The sequence below is a fragment of the Anneissia japonica genome, unplaced genomic scaffold (assembly GCF_011630105.1).
Source record: "Anneissia japonica isolate Jap-2015-1 unplaced genomic scaffold, ASM1163010v1 scaffold16577_len186930_cov114, whole genome shotgun sequence".
Taxonomy (NCBI): domain Eukaryota; kingdom Metazoa; phylum Echinodermata; class Crinoidea; order Comatulida; family Comatulidae; genus Anneissia; species Anneissia japonica.
In genome coordinates, this window is record NW_022698635.1 from 19,248 (window position 1) to 30,576 (window position 11,329).

Sequence of the window (11,329 nt, forward strand, 5' to 3'; positions counted from 1 at the left end):
TTCGGATTACTAACTCGAAATAACGAATTACTAATTCGAAATTTCGGATTAGTAATCCGAAATAACGAATTACTAATTCGAAATAACGAATCTCTTAATTCGAAATTTCGGATTAGTAATCCGAAATAACAGATTACTAATTCGAAATAACGAATTACTAATTCTAAATTTCGGATTAGTAATCCGAAATAACGAGTTACTAATTCGAAATAACGGATTACTGATCCGAAATTTCGGATTACATTTTGATGATTTTATATACTTAAGTGCCACGAATAGGCTTTCGTAGAATAGCGTTTTTATGCGTTCATGTACTGTAGTACTACTAGTAAGACGATAGGTCTAAGCCTAGTTTTTTTACATAGTTTTGATTGAAGAAGATGGAATTATTTGTGGACTTACGCTATTATAGTACTATAATTAAGGAGAGTGTTCGTTGTGATTGGCCATTTTTTGACAATAAATTATTAATTAATTCATTGTTTATTGGGCGACGTTACCGCCCTGCATTCACAAATATATGATGTACCTAGCTAGGCTTCACTTTGTTGAACTGCCTTATTTATTGCATTCGTCAGTGGTCATCACTTGAGAATACAGTATGGTGGAATTCTCAGTTGGGGATCCTTGTGAAGCTCTCGATGAAGAAGGATACCGGAGTCGGGGGAATGTTGTGAGAGTTCAGTTAAACGGCCAACAACACTACACTGTGAACTTTGATGGATGGGGTCATCGTTGGGACAACGAAGTGTCAGAATCAGAAATTCGTAATGTAACAAAGGTAGGATATGTAGACCTAGGCCTACTAGTTTTCTTAGTGAATAAGGTACTGATAGGCGTATAGTGTAGAAGGGTTTATCTAGGCCCTAGGCCTACAGATGCTTACAGTAAGTAGGCCTATGTTTATTTTCCCGTCTAGTTTGATAAGATAGTAAACATACACAAAATATCGAAATGTACGCCATCGTGTCGGGATTCAATATTTCGACATTAATTATGTCATCATCAGGAATGAATCATCAGTAAGAGTAGTGTGTACTTTAATAATTAATAAGACAAACAAAAACACCTAAATTGCTTGATTTTCTGGATATTAACTACATCATGGCAAAAAATGTTTTGGATCTCAACAGATTAAAAAAACCGAAACAGATGGCATTCTTACCATATCCACCACCGGGTTTGTCAAAGCTTCAGTAAACCTACTACTAGGCCAGGCACTGTAACATTAACTAACATACTGTACAAAAGACAAGCGTACGTCCAAATATATTAATTTCAACAAACTTTACATTTTCACTGGTAGCTGTTATGATAAGCCTTTATTTGTGAAGTAATTGTAGTGTAATCTTGTAATAAATAATTAATACAAACAAAAACACTTAATTGCTTGATTTTCTGGATTTTAACTATATTGTGGCCAAACTGGTTAGCAGGTGAAACACATGGCATTCATATCTTTTCACACCAGACTTGTCAAAGCTTAAACTTTTACCATACGCTGATCCCTCTTTTTTTTTTTTTTAATTTTAGGCCTGTATTTAATTATAAATGTTTTTTTTTTGTTTAATTTAATAAATCAACAATATTTTCAGGAATCTGTAAAACGAACTGGCAAAATACAGAAACATAAAGCAGTGAGAAAATTGCACTTGCGTGCTGATGACGAAACAGTCATTTACTTAGCTGGAAAACAAAAAAAGTGTTACTGTTAAGGAGATTGATCCTATGCATGATGTTGTTGTGGTTGAGCTTGAAGGTCCTTGTTATCAGTTAAGAGTGAAGTCTTCATCCCACCAACTACGACCAGTGAAACCATCCCAAGTAAACGAAATCATTCAAAGAAATTTAAAAGAAGTAATGGACGTCCTTCAAAATTAACTGTTCAGCAAGTAAACTGTGAGGTATGATATTTTCAAAATTTCGAATAAAGGTAAAATTTGTGTTAATATTTATACTGTACTCTAACAGAAAGGGTTGCTTTTTTGTTTTTTTAACAGCTCTCAAACAAGTGTGAATATCTTTTGTTGTAGCAATGAAAATGTTTATTCATAATTACATTGTCTGTTTCCAGTTTGTGGAAAAATTCAAGCACCTCTTACTTCTTTAAAAATCCAGTGGTTTAATTGTTTTTGTTACTCCATTTATATTCTGTACAAAGCAATAATGTTTCATGGGTTAATATATGTAGAGTATTTATAATATGTAATAATTATTGAATATATATTTCTCTTACAGCATTTAGAGAAAGTTCAGTCTACAAATGGTAAATCGATTAGAGAAATGTGTGTTTCAGATAGCGAAAACCGTTTGCCACTTTTGACTGCAAACGGCCAGCGTGGATTTCTGTCTGTTGGCGATGTTTGTACCTTTCGAGATGTCCTTGTAGTTTGTATACAAGAAATTATATGGACACCCTCAGATGTATATGTAAAATGATTTGTATGCAAGGAGAAAAAGGATGCTTATGTGTGTGATGAAAATTGTTCCCTTCAGTGTCCCTTAACTTCAATGATAAAGTCAAAGGTACGCTTGGGCGGTGATGCCAAACGTAATGCAGAAAAATTTAAAGTTGACGCGATTGAAGAAACACGACTTGCAAACTCTAATGGATGTCCAGCTTCATATTTAGAAGACATAAGGAAATTCGGAACTGGACAACACCTGCACAACAAAATTCAAGAAACACTTACTTCAAAGTATCTGGTTAAGAAGTTCAGTATACTCTTTGATGAACGTGATTATGCGCTTTTCGATTTGACGAAATCTAACAATTTTCGTAAGAGTTTCTCATTAGAATCAGGATATCAGCACCTTGATATGCTCCTAGGTACATGCTGGGATGTTGTGACTTACCAGGACAAATTTTCGTTTGTCAGGGCAATCGATTTTGTTTTGAAACAACCTATAATTGAATGTACTATTCAGCGGTCAACTTCTACTAGACCATTTGATGTTAGTTCGTACAGAACTAGTGCTAAAAGTAGTCTGTACACTGTAACATGTTTTGAATGATCTTTTCTTCCTTGGCTGGAAACTGTTTAAATAAACGTAATTTGAAGTTTTTAAACTGATGAATGGTAATTATTTTTCATCTGATTGCCTTTGGTTATATAAATATCATCCAAATATAATTTGTACACTTTAACATATTTTATAACAAACCTAGATAGATTTCGTATAATCTAACATTGCTTATTTATTCCATTTCGTCATTCATAATGGAAATTTAGTACCATCCATACATTTTCCATTTTTGCCCGTTGCACGTAGCTTAGGATAAAATATGACTTCAACCTAACAATCTTTTGTGGGTTTAAAAGAACCTTGACTGTTTCATTTGGAAAAAGAGTCGATTTTTTTTTTCATAAAATATCTAATTTCAAGAAGCTTCATTCATAAAAAAAAAAGTTGTATTCCTTTAATGATATATCACATGACTTAGTTTAGATGTGTTATAAAGCAAATAAATGTTATTTATTCCGCCTCCTCGAGTTGAACAGTCAATCTTTTAACTCATGATAATATTACAGTATTCCCGTTCCACTTACAAACATTTATTATTTGTATACTAAGACTAAGGGACATTTAAAGAAATAGCAATCAACAATGGCTAATAATACACATTTTTGAAAATTAAAGTAATGAGTATAACAGGTAATACCCCTTCTGGTATCTTATAATTTTGATATTTGTTTAGCATGTTGCTTTGAATGACTTGCAATTATAATTTTCTGACTTTGCTATAAAACTGCTTCAATGCAATATATTTTAAGTTTCTAAAATCTGATGATATGTTTTTACTGATGGTCTTTGATTATATTAAATATCAACATTAGTTTGAAAAAAAAAATGTTGTCTTTTTGCTAGTCATGCAAGATTTCATTTTTTACATGGAGGGGTGACACCAGATTTTCCCTGATGGCATGCAGGGCAACATGTAAAGCTAGTATATCTGGGTCACCGACTGTAGGATTTAATAACATGATGGTGACTATTGTTGATGGTGATGATGATTAAGCTGATGATGATGATGATCTTATAATATTTTAAAATAATTCTTTTGACTGGATACAGTTTCATTACAATATTGGTCTGCCATGGTCTGGTCTATGGTAGTGATGAATTATAATGACTGACAAGGAGGAGGATAAAATCCAGGCTTTCTTTTAAGGGGAAATGGATAAAATGTTGGATTAGATGCTTTGGATAGAGCGTAACCAACCACATAATTATTGTTTCCAATGATGAAAAACGCAAGCGTGCCTGAAAATTTACATTTGTGAAGAACTGCTGTAAAAGCCCTTCCACTGGCCATGGCAGCTAATATAGGCCAATGTAAGCTTTGCAATCCATATTCTCACACTATATATAACATTTTTTATCCAGAATGGTAGTGGGTCCAAACAGAATTAAACCAAAAAAATAATAATAATATTGGGCGAAACACAATATAAAAGCAGAAAACATTCAAATAAATTAAACTTTAAAATACAAACAAAATGATGATAATGACATTAATTAAAAATAATAATAATAAAACAGTACAGTACTGTAGTAGTAATAATAATAAGAATTAAATAAAAATAGGCCTAATAACAATATCACAAAATACAAATTGAATAAACACTAATAAATCAGTGAACGTTCAAATAAATAAAACTGTAAAATACAGACAAAAACAATTTTTTTTTCTTTTAATTTATTGGTTTATTGTCGTTTTGAACTGCGACCCTCCTAAGTACTGGTCGACTTGAGCGGCTGCAGTTTGATGATCAAACATTTGATACACTGCTGAAGAACGTCGATGAATTTCTTGAAAACAAATTTCCAGGGTGTTTTGAAAATAAGTTGGAAAAATTTGAACTTTTTGAAATGCTAGCGTTTACAAGTATACTCCAGCCAATGATGAGACTCAGCAGGTTTAGGCTTTGAACGAAGGCCTGTGCCAAGTATTATAGTAGCGGCCTAGCAGCAATGCATGGATCAGGTAAGCCGTGGGTATAAATAATAATATTATAAATAGTACTAGGGCTAGCCTATTTAGAAGGCCTTGTCCACGAAACAGTAGACATCTTGAAGTAATGACAAACATTGCAAATCAGCGGTGCGTAACCAACAGAAATAAGATAAGCTTTTGGGCTGATTTTCTGACATCATGTTATTAAAAAATCACTCCATAACGGGGCGTCGTATCCAAAATTCTTTTCCAGCAAAATGTTCTTAAAAAAACTAGTCTACACCCATTATATGACTGAAAAAAAAAAATTGGAAAATGTTTTTGACCTCTGAAATCAAATGGAAGAAGAAAAGTCCAAATAGTCTAGCCTATCATAGTCCCAATGCATTACCAGTGGCGGCTCTAGGATATATTTTCTGGGGGAGCTAAGTTGTCCGACAGGGGGACTCGAACTCGTAAGCTCGAGTTGGGAGAAGGGGTTGAGAGGGGAATCCCCCTCCCAAATGAGATTTTTTTTAAGAATATCAACCTCTAGATGTCCGAAAATGGCACTCTAAGACTGTGACAGACATGTGTTGGCTTGGTGTGGGCCTATTTTTATATGTTTTATGGTCTGACTGCCCGACGAGCTCTGTCCGGCGGGGGGCTTGACCTGTCCGGTGGGGGGCTTAATTCCACCCCGCTGGCGCCGCCACTGTGCATTACATACAGTGAAGTAGTACTATTAGCTGTCCGCATTGTTTTAATTACCATCTAGTGTGTTAAAACATGATTTACTACACTATCCTTCTATATAAACATAACTTTATAAGAGAAATCTTTATATTATCGGTACCTGGAACAGTACTATGCTACTGCACTGTAATGCATAGGCCTATTTTTATACACTACTTCTATATTCATATAGATATGCATTTCTTTTTCCATCTTGATTTCAGAGGTCAAAAACATTTTTCAATTTTTTTTTCAATCATATAGTGGTGTAGACTAGTCTTTTAAGAACATTTTGCTGTAAAAAATGTTTGATACAACACCCTGTTATGCAGTTTTGATTTTTTAAATAACATGATGTTGGAAAATCAGCCCAAAAGCTTCTTATTTCTGTTGGTTACGCACCGCTGATTTGCATTTTTTGTCATTACAAGTTCAAGATGTCTACTGATTCGTGGAAAAGGCTATCCCTATAACTATAATTATCCCTATAATTGATTTTAGTATTACCTGTACTCGATGAGAAGGTTATATGAACATCAAAATTTATATTGAAATATTGTTATTGTTACTTTGTAACATGTTTTAAGGTGCCTTACACTTTTGTTACAATACTGAAGTCATAATTCGTCCTGCCTCGCATGAAAGTTGTCACAAGGGTTTGATGGCTTGCATGAATCCACGTGTAGTGGCGACCCCCTGGAGGTCACACTGCAATGACCCCAGATTACCTGGGTTAGCTCATCTGCTGCACAAACCGGCGTATCTACGGGCAGGCGCACTGAACGGCCGACCCGGGTAATTCCCTGGAGAAAGGACGGCACTTCAAGTCCACAGCCGATAACAGACAGACGTGTCACAATATACATTGTATTCAGCCCCACGCGGGAAACTAATACCGATACCGGTAAGTACCTTTTAGGCTTTTTACAATATTGGCGCTGCGAGCGAAAGACTTGCCATATGTTGTATTTTGTGCAACATTGTCGATGCGAGCGAATAGAGTCGCTTGCGGTGGTTTATTTAGTGTTTAGTTAGGTTTTGTTTTTTTTTTTTCTGAGGGGAAGTAAGTAGATTCGGTAATTATTGTCGACTGCCGAGTACCTTTACAGTTAAACTTAGATTAGGTGTTTAGATTAGGATATTGATTAGGGTTGTTGTGACTGGAAGTGTAAAGGACCGGATTTATTTTCCGACTGTCGAGTACCTCACAATTAGTTTCCGAATATATTAGACTAGGATTATTGTTAGGTGTTTACTGTTACCCGTTGTTTTAGCCCAGTAACGTCGATCATCGTATCGTCGGTACGTGTGCTGGGTCGGAACAGGTGACGGATTTATTAGCGCGAATAGCGTGTGGGAGGAAGTTCACGTGACATACGTTACGTTGAATTAAGTACTCTCACAGCTAATATTTTCGTGTTAATAATAGATTAGGATTAATACTAGTTAGGAAATAGGTAGGAATTTTAAAACGTTTTTAGTGAAAGGTGCATGACGAATTCTTTACACGCATAAGAGAATTTGTTGTGGCATTCCTTTTACCGTGCAGTACTAGTTCGTTTGCATATCATTTTAATTTGGTTTTATCCACAGGTGTTCATTTTCATTGTTATTTGTGCGATATTTGTACGCAATTTAGATAGGTGTTTTGATTAATGTGATTATAGCCTGTTTTTATGAATTGTACTTTAACCACATTTTTTTGCACATTGACAATTTTTATATTACTATTGTTTGATTTTACTATTTTAATACAGACAGTTTGCAATAATGCCTAGATTTAAACGAGTCTTCATTAATTATTGTTTTATCGATGATCTTTGCACTGTTCCGAATATTAGTGAAAAACTAGCTAAATATATTATAAGCTGGAGGTCACGAAATGGCAATATTACTAGATTGGGAGATATTATGGGCTTTGCAAAGTATGATTTTACTGGTTATTTTGACTTTTTACCGAATACAGTGCTCAATGGTATTGGGGGAGGGGAATTGTATGCGGAAACCCTTCCTTCTGCCACTTCTAAAGACTTGTATAGAGAAGCCAAATTAACTTCCGCCTCACAGGCAGATGGTGATTGTATTGAAGACTGGGCAGATAGAGTGTAAACCCTTACCTATAAAGCATATAAGTCTCTTCCGGAAAGTTGGAAAGAGGATCATGCTGTGCTTAGGTTTTGTCTTGGTTGTAGGGAAGTGAAGTTGGGGGAACTAGTTCTATACCTAGGGCGTTTAACTGTTTCCCAGGCTTTATCCACCTATAAGGAAGCCGAGGTTCAAAGGGATAGACATTTAAGGAAGTCAGCCTGTAAACATAAAGCTGCATTTTCGTCGGGTGGTCATTCCAAACAAGTGTGGGTGTCACCGATCGGTGCATCTTTAAGCGCCGGACGTAAGTCCAAGTATGGTGGGGTAGTAATTCTGACCCTCAATACTCAGAGCATAGGGGTAAGAGTAAGGGAACTAATGTTAATATTAGTGACGAGTCCCTAGGAAGCTCCTCCTCGATTTGCAGTGGTGTTCCCAAGGGTTATCCTTCTATGTGGTTAGGTAAGACTAAGGGGGGTGCGGAGAAACATCCCGAACCTTCCATGTCGCCTTATCTCACTCCATCTTTCCCCAACGTGAGAGATGAGGATGACTTTGTGGGTTGCTCACCAAAATATTGGAACCATTCCAAAGGTTTTCCCTCCCACCAGTTAGGCGAGGACAGTACTAGTACTGAGGGGACTGCGTACTCCACAGTCCCTCCAAAAAGAGCCTGGGTATTCTGCCATTTCTGGGGAGAGGGAGGAAATGGGGAGCCATACACTGAGGTTAGGCGGCCAAGGCGGCGTAAGAAGGGGAGTTATGAGACCAGGTTCTCTGATCCACATCGTCCGAATGTCGCCAACCAGAGCGACATACCTAGTTCCTCATGGCAAACATCCTGTCTTCCTGGAACGGTAAAGAGATGAATGAACGCTTGGAAGTCCTAGAGACTAAACTCTTAGACATTGAGTCACATGGGTTGCGATTGACATCCATAGGCACCCAACTAACCCAACTAGATTCGACGGTGAATACTGAGTTCGCCCAATTAAATGTTAAGGTTGATAGGTTAGGGGAAGTGCTGGGGTCTCGTGCAATTTCTGAGCAAACCCAGGATCCAATTACTGCTGTTGATAATGTTGGGGTTGCGGATGGGGAACAGCCTTTAAACTATTGGAGGTTGGGGGCGCCGGCCAGCTGCCCGACCTTTCCCTCTCCACAATAGGCCAATCTACAGGGGTTGTTTTATCAGGGGTAAAGTTAGAAGTTCAGCATCAGGCAGACTTTTCACCTGGGTTATCTTATGTGTCCACTGGTTTCCCAGAGGAACTGTTTGAATGCAACCACGAAAAGGTTAATCAACAAGCAATTGATCCACAAACGATTGAACCACAAGAAACTGCATCTGAGATAATTGTATCTGACAAGTGTTCGAATGTTGAGGGATCAGTAATGACATCAGAAATTATAGCTGCAGAAAGAATTCTGGTAGTGGAGTGTATGTGACTGCATATGTCAGCAGTTGTTGATAGTGCAGCATCCCATACTATAATATCAGATAAGGTGTACTCAAGACTCAAACCTTTACCACCCATTATATCTAAGCTAACCCTTACTCTAGCAGGGAAGGGGAATTTCAATGCCGGGTCACATGGTGGGGCCAGTTACATTAAGACTGGGGTCTAATGTGTACAATGAGTTCCTATGGGTAGCTCCAATAAGTGATGAGATGCTTTTGGGTGGGGATTTTCTCACTCTGAACGAGGCGGTCATCGACTTTGGACAGTTATTATTGAGGTTGGGTGAAAGCACCATGTCCCTCAGGAGGGACTCTACATCTCCCTTAAGGGTAGCCAGAGTTATTGTAGCGAAGCGTAGGGTAATACTCCCTCATTCGACTACCTATGTAAAGTGTAAATTAAAAACTAACGGGTTACCTTTGCCAGATCTGAAGTTACACACAAATTGGCGATTCCTGCTATAGTATATCGTAGCGGAAATCTATCGTCCATCTGTATCACTAATATTTCAGAATACTACTTGACTATGAAACGGGGCCAGAGTATTGGTAAAGCATTCGAAATTGATATCAACCCGCCAAGTACAATTCCAAACACCACGGTAGACGCCAGGTACCATGGGATCAACAACAAATCCAGGAATCCATCAATTTATCTACCTTGTTTAGGTTGTCGGTTGAAATTACGTAAAAACATGTTACCATCTCTGATCAATCTACGCTTATCAGATGGTTCGGATACCAGGAGGCAATGGGTGGAACAGTGTCCATCCCCTACATTAGTCCCCAACGGGAAATTGGGGGTGGTCTGATGTATCCCTGGGATCCAGGTGGCTAGATTACTATCCGAGTCCGGACCGCCATTGATGACGAACTTTGTGGAGAAATGTGGCCGGTAAGTTTTTTCCTCCAGAGGGTTTGAGGAATTATACTATGCCATGTTTTTTTATTTATTTTGTCGCCCTGATCTAATGTCTTTGGTCGCAGCTGAGGCGAGCCAGGGTGACCGTTCTGGTAGTGGTAAACCCTCCATAGCTTTGCATGGGGGAAGTAGTCCGGCCCTGGGCTGGTGACTTTGGACCAAGACCTTTTAGGTGGGCCTTCCCACTCTTTGCAAAAGTCGTTTCTGTACCCTGGGTGTGCAGAACAGAAAATGGACAATAAAACTACACGTGTGACCTGTTTTAAACTTCAGTCGCAAAGCATCATGTGTGGCGTTCAGGGGAGACATAAGGCTCTCATTTTGACGTTATGTCGAAGTTTGGGGTCTAGGTTCGATACTTCATCCGGATTCGCATCCTGTTTAAGTGGTAGGAATCGTCATCTATTCATTCCTGCCCTTTTACAAGGTGGTCTGTTCCCTACGAGAGCAGGAATTCGTGGTTGGCATTTGGTGATTTATCCCGAAAGCTGAGACAAATACTGTATTTTAGCTTGTTCATCCTAGGTCTGATTGCTCGGCGAAATTGGCCCTTATGCGATAAGTACAACTAAGCCAGACAGGATGAACTGCAAAGTGTGATGGACAAGTTACTGCGCCATCTCCCGGGGACCTACTTCAGTTCCACCATAGGGGCTGGTAGGTTTACTGAGCCCAAGTTCCTGCGCTATACCCCAGGGACCTACTTCAGTTCCACCATAGGAGATGGTAGGTTTACTGAGCGAAAAGCTGCAAATATAATCGCAGGGATATAAAGGATTGCACGTGGCTTACTAAAACTGATGGGCCTCGCTACTCCCATCCAGAATGGCTAGTGGGGTCCTGCATCTGGTAAAGACAGTAAAGGCAGTGGGCCATGGGTTCTCGGCTGGACACCGGGATAGCCCAATAGCTTACCCGGAAGCCCCCGACCGCAAAACCATGGCTCGGAGCCCACAAAAAGCATAATTCTGGAAATCTGTGGGTTGGGTCATTGCCCATGCAGCATGGCGTCCTTCTTCAAACAATGGGGGAATGTAGTGACGACCCCCTGGAGGTCACACTGCAATGACCCCAGATTCCCTGTGTTAGCTCATCTGTGCAAACCGGCGTATCTACGGGCATGCGCACTGAACGGCCGACCCGGGTAATCCCCTGCAGAATGGACGGCACTTCAAGTCCACAG

General features: G+C 38.6%; 1 protein-coding gene across 2 annotated transcripts in view; it reads left to right on the forward strand.

The window, feature by feature from the left end:
* LOC117102724 (adhesion G protein-coupled receptor L3-like) overlaps nucleotides 1-3,807 on the forward strand; it is a 12,853-nt gene extending 9,046 nt beyond the window's left edge. For both annotated transcript variants that reach the window (XR_004444465.1, XR_004444466.1), the window contains 3 exons: nucleotides 579-781; nucleotides 1,596-1,904; nucleotides 2,239-3,807. The gene's annotated coding sequence lies outside the window, so the exon portion shown is untranslated. The remainder of the gene's footprint in view (nucleotides 1-578; nucleotides 782-1,595; nucleotides 1,905-2,238) is intronic.
* The last annotated feature ends 7,522 nt before the right edge of the window (nucleotides 3,808-11,329 follow it).